This window comes from Mus musculus, chromosome 7 (genome assembly GCF_000001635.26).
Source record: "Mus musculus strain C57BL/6J chromosome 7, GRCm38.p6 C57BL/6J".
NCBI lineage: Eukaryota > Metazoa > Chordata > Mammalia > Rodentia > Muridae > Mus > Mus musculus.
This window is the reverse complement of record NC_000073.6, coordinates 29,282,500-29,288,499: the sequence shown is the minus strand read 5'-3', so window position 1 is coordinate 29,288,499 and position 6,000 is coordinate 29,282,500. Positions and strand designations below refer to the sequence as shown.

The window sequence follows — 6,000 nt, the reverse complement described above, 5'->3', positions numbered from 1 at the left end:
CGTGGAGAGAGGGGGTAAAGGAATGGGGAGAGAGGGGGAACAAGGAGGCAAGAGGGAAGAGAGGCAAGAGTAGGAGAGAAAGAAAGGGAGGAGGGGCCAAGCAGCCCCTTTTATAATGGGCCAGGTCTACCTGGCTGTTGCCAGGTAACTATGGGGAGGAGCATACCTGGCTGCTGCCAGGTAACTGTGGGGGTGGAGTCCAGACAGAATACCAACACTCCCAGTACACATTGTTTACTGAGTGTGTCAACAGCATGTGACTTGGGTGCTTAGGAGGCGGAGGCGGGAGATTCAGGAATTCAAGGTGAGGGTAGGCTACAGAGTGAGCTTCAGAGTCCAGGACAAGCTGAGCTGTGGACCCTGCCCAGATAGATAGATAATGATAGATAGATAGATAGACAGACAGACAACAGCCTGGGTGAGCGAGATGGCTCCCTTGGTAAAGAGGCTTGGTGCTAAGCCTAAGGACCCCGCACATGAATCTCAGCTATTGAGGAAGGGTGGTAAAGACAGTACAAGAGAGGCCGAGGTAGACTGATGAAAATTCGAGGTAAACTTGGACTACATGCTGAGAATTACCTCAAATATGGGAGGCAGGGGTACCTGGAGAGATGGCTCAGCAGTTAAGAGCATCAGCTGCTCTTGTAGAGGAACCGGATTCAGTTCCCAGCACATACACACATGTACACACATGTACACACACACACAAACACACACGATGGCTCACATCCACTTGTAACTCCTGTTTCAGGGAATCTGATGCCCTCTTCTGGCCTCCAAGGGCTCCTGAAGAATACACCCAGCACTCGGGCATGCACAAGCATGTGCTATGTCAGGCACTGTACTAGGCAGCGCAGAACCAAGTCCCCCTAGTGCTCACGCTGCGGCAGTGGCAGTAGGTGCGCTGTCTCCAGTTTATTACATGACAAGGAGAAGTGGATGGTAATGTGACCAAGGGTGTCAAGGGAAGATCCTGGCTTTGCAAGTTGTCTTACTCAGGCCAGAAGCAGCAAGAACCACACTTCCTTATTGCTGAGGGTCTGGGTGAGCTCAAGCCGCACAGGTGGTGAGCAGGCAGTCTGTGCCTGAGCTCAGCGCCACACAACAGCACTTTACCAAGGCGTGTGTGCACGCCCGCGCGTGAGTATGTGTGTGTGTATGATTTAACCATTTGCTTTTTTTGTCTGCTTCTCAACCAGCACTGTACTAAAGGCCAGTAGGAGTTATGCGCCTTGGGCGCAGGCAAAAGGGGGACACACTGGACTGGAGAACGGGTGCAGTCAGACAGGGCTTGGCCTGCAGGCATGAGGAGCTGAGTTAGGATTCCTAGCCCAAGTGTTAGCCTGGCACAGGCAGGAGAGGTGGCTCAGAGGTTAAGAACACTGGCTGCAGCAGGGTGTGGTGGCACACGCCTTTAATCCCAGCACTTGGGAGGCAGAGGCAGGCAGGTTTCTGAGTTTGAGGCCAGCCTGGTCTACAGAGTGAGTTCCAGCACAGCCAGGGCTACACAGAGAAACCCTGTCTCGAAAAAACAAAAAAAGAAAGAAAGAAAGAAAGAAAGAAAGAAAGAAAGAAAGAAAGAAAGAAAAAGAAAAAAAAGAGAACACTGGCTGCTCGTGCGGAGAACCCGGGTCCTACTTCCAGAGCTCACATGGTTGCTTACAACCAACTGTAATGCCCATTTCAGGGGATCGAATGTCCTCTTCTGACCTATAAGGGCACCAGGCACCCAGATGTTATGCATATATATATACATACATTCAGGCAAATGCTTATACACATTTAAAAAAAAAGAGCTGAGTATGGAGGTGCCTGTCTATAGTGATAGTTCTAGAAAATTAGGGACAAGGAGACCCCTAGGGTTCTCCAGCCAACTGGTCTACCAGAATCAGCAAACTGGAAGTTTAGTGACAGACCCTGTCTCAAAATATAAAGTGGAAGTGGATTGAAGCAAACAGCAGATATTGATTTCTGGCCTCTACCTACAAGTACATGACTGGGCACACAAATACATAAGCGCAAGGAGCCATTGTTGGCTACATAGAAAGATCCTATCTGAACCTACCTCCTCTCTAAAAAGTCATTCTTCGGACACACTGCACAATTCCAAACAAATCAGTGTAAAGGATCCTTCCATCCAAGGGGATGCTTTATTCAGCTCCACCTCAGAGCCACACCTCCACCCTTCTCCCTACCTCCTCCTGCTATTATCATCGTCGTCATCATTATCATTATTATTATCTTAAGACAGGGTGTGCAAAAGTTATTGAGCCTGACTGAGACTGGCTCTATAGAGCAGTTCAGATCTGGGTGGGAGACACAGGAGACTGCCAACCTAGATCCAGGTTTACTGAGAGGTCTATTCTAGAAGGAATAAGGCAGAAAGAGGTAAATCAGGGCTCTCAGAGATCTGCTGGGACTAAAGGTGTGTGCCAGTATACCTGACAAAATTAAAGTTAAAAAGACACACACACACACACACACACACACACAGAGAGAGAGAGAGAGAGAGAGAGAGAGAGAGAGAGAGAGAGAGAGAGAATATACACACATCTATGAGGGTGCTTGCCTCTCTCACACACAACACAGCCCTGGGAGGCCTGTGTTCAGCCCTAGAACAGCCCTTGTTATTCATATTATGTCTCTACAAACCCGTGCTTTTCCAAAGATGACAGCTGACCTTTCCAAATCGGCAGGTTTTCACTGAGATGATGATGAGTTGCTCTTTTAAACCAAAGCAGCCAGAATAAAGAGCTGTTAGGCAAGTTCTCTATAATTCTAACAAGGAAATCCCAGTTTGTTTCATTTCAGCTGCGTTTGAACGTGCAGGCTTACCCTGAGAGGCCAGAGCTCTCCATCTTATTTATTTATCTATGTATTTAACACTATTACTCTCTTCAGACACCCCAGAAGAGGGCATCAGAGCCCATTACCGATGGTTGTGAGCCACCATGTGGTTGCTGGGAGTTGGAACTCAGGACCTCTGGAAGTACAGTCAGTGCTCCTAACCGCTGAGCCGTTTCTCCAGCCTCTCCATTTTATGTTTGAACCCGGGAACTGTCAATTTGGCTGGGCTTCCTTGCCAGCAAACCCTAGGCTCCCTCAGCCTCTGCTTCCCTAGCCCTGGGATTACAGCCATCTGCTATGCTGCCCAGCGTTTTACATAGGTGCTGGGGGCTCCAACTCAGGTCCCTGAGCTGGGATGACAAGCACTTTACCAACTGAGCCAGCTGTCCAACTCTTGTTCCCCCTTTTCCCTGACCACCTCTTGAGACAGGGTCTTACTGCACTTGCTGTGTAGAACAGTTGGTCTCAAACTCACAGAGATTTCCGCACGCACATCTGTGTCCTGAGTGCTGGGGTTAGAAGAGGACACTACCATGCCCAGTCTTGTCTCTTTTTGAGACCTTGTTATGTAGCCCAGGCTGACCTGACACGCATCATGTCCTTTCTCCCTCAGCCTTCTTATTCACAGGGATTAGAGGCCTGAGGTCACCTCAGTGGGTACTGAGGATAATTCCATTCCAAAGCAAGAGTCATGGCAAGCATCAAACGTCTACTGGCTGTCGCTGCCTGGTGATTTCTAACAGTGCCTGGATCTGTTCACGCTTGTACCTTCTCGCATTTATAGCAGGACCTGACTCAAAATGTGTGTGGAGTAAGTACGTGCTTCAATGAATGAATGAGTGAATGAATGAATGGTGTTTTCTCCCCAACCAGGATCTCCAGCCACTTGGGGTTGTTTATAAGCACAGAGTAGGAGCTGGAGGGAAGCCGGAAGGGTGGGGATCAGCGTTCTGGGCAAGATAAAGAAAATAGCAGGCATAAAACTACCTTAGTTGCTTAAGGCAAACACTGTATTGATAACTCATGTTTTTTCTGCAGCACACTGGTGACAGTGGCCTTGGCTTCCACAATACCCAGGTATTTAATCCTAAGATTATCTATGGGCTGGCTGTGGTATCGCAAGCCTTTAAGCCCTGGAGGCAGAGGCAGGTAGATCCCTGTTAAGTCTGAGGACAGCCTGATCTACATATAGAGTTCTAGGAGAGCCAGGGTTACACTGAGAGACCCAGTCACAAAACAAGGAGTACCTCTTGCAGAGGACTGGGGTTTGGTTCCTAGCATCTGCACGGTGGCTCACAACTGGAGTTACAACTCTAGTTACAGGGAATTTACTGCCTCTTCTGGTCTCTGTGGGCACCAGGCACACACATATGTGGTAGTCAGATGGACATTTAAGCAAAACACTCATACACATAAAATAATCTGAAGAGAGAGAGAGACCTGTCGACTGCTCCTCATGCAGTTTTTGTTCCTCATCTCTTAAGCCTTCAGTTACCGAGGCTTGCTTCTCATGGCCCTTTCTCCACGGCCAGTTCCAACACTCTTGATTTACTCCATTCCAGCCCCAAATCCACCCTCCAGAGTTTAGGTTTAGTGTTTGTTTTGTTTTGTAATGTCTTTTTTCTGTTGCTTAGCAGGGTCTCATGAATCCCGGACTGGTCTGAGTTTGCTATGCTGACTATAAATTTGAACTCTTGCTTTGGGTCCTCTGGCTTTCAGCTCCTGAGTGCTGGGATTACAGGCATCTGCCAAGAAGGTTGGCTTTGTGATGCCAAGGTTGGTTTGTGTGATGCTGAGAATCAAACTCAGGGCTTCCTGCCTGCTAGGTGAGTGCTCTAGCAAGTGAATTACACCCCACACCTGGTGGTTTTCTTTTTGCTTTTTGTTCTTCAGGGTAGGGGTTGGTGCTTGTTACTGGGGTTGGCTATGAGCTATCCCAGTTCTGTTTCCACATCCAGAGTGCTGGGAGTACAGGCTTGCGCAACCAGGCCTACTTTGTTTACCGTAATAAGGACGTTATTTTCTTTTTCTTTTCTTTTTTAAAAAAAGATTTATTGGGGCTGGTGAGATTGCTCAGTGGGTAAGAGCACCCGACTGCCCTTCCAGAGGTCCTGGGTTAAATTCCCAGCAACCACATGGTGGCTCACAACCATCCATAACGAGATCTGACGCCCTCTTCTGGAGTATCTGAAGACGGCTACTCGTTTTGGATGGTTGTGAGCCACCATGTGGTTGCTGGGAATTGAACTCAGGACCTCTGGAAGAGCAGTCAGTTCCTTTTTTTTTTTTTTTTTTTGATTTATTTATTATTGTATGAAGTATACTGTAGTTGTCTTTAGACACCAGAAGAGGGTGACAGATCTTATTATAGATGGTTGTGAGCCACCATGTGGTTGCTGGGATTTGAACTCAGGACCTTCAGAAGAGCAGTCAGTGCTCTTAACCGCTGAGCCATCTCTCCAGCCCTATTTTATTTTTCTTAAACACATTTATTTGTGTGTGTGTGTGTGTGTGTGTGTGTGTCTGTGTGTGTGTGTGTGTCTGTGTGTGTGTGTCTGTGTTCGTGTGGTCTGGCAGGTGCCATGGCTACAGTGTGGAGGTCAGAGAACTTCAGGAAGCCAGTTCTCTTCTTCCACCGTGTTTGCACCAGGAATCTCCTGGCCGCCTGGGCCCCGGAGAGAAGCAGCGAAGCTAACAAGGCGTGGAGCACCCGGGCACGCCAGGCCTCCAGCCGTTGGGGGGTGGTGGTGGGGGGTGACCTTGCGAGCAGGTGCGAATCTGGTCATCAGGTTTGGTGGCAGTTGTATTTACTTAGCCACTTTGCCAGCCCAAGAGCAGTATTTTCAATGATAACGAGATCATTAATTCTTCTGCTAACGGCCTTCTACTTCCTCTGTCAGCCCTCCTCCATTCATCCAGTTTAAATGGAGCTTCTTTCCAGAAGCCCACCCTGGTTCTGTGGTAGTGGTTTGTAAGTCTCCTTTGGGTGTTGTACCTAGTCCAGTCCCCGTGTCCCTCCCCCTTTCAGGTCTGTTCATCCTTTGCAAGCTTCTGATCGTCACCCTAACACCTCTATATATTTGTATTTGTCTTCCTGTACGGGGTCCAGAGAAACCTGCAGTTTTAAGGACTTGTCACCTCTTTCCAGACAGT

At 48.5% G+C, this 6,000-nt stretch overlaps 1 long non-coding RNA gene across 1 annotated transcript; it reads left to right on the top strand.

Annotated features, from left to right (window-relative positions):
• The first annotated feature begins 200 nt into the window (after positions 1 to 200).
• Gm45977 lies at positions 201 to 4,780 on the top strand. The gene is made up of 4 exons (XR_003946629.1): positions 201 to 304; positions 3,461 to 3,658; positions 3,886 to 3,924; positions 4,482 to 4,780. It is a non-coding gene; the product is annotated as a predicted gene, 45977 (long non-coding RNA).
• Positions 4,781 to 6,000: the final 1,220 nt, after the last annotated feature.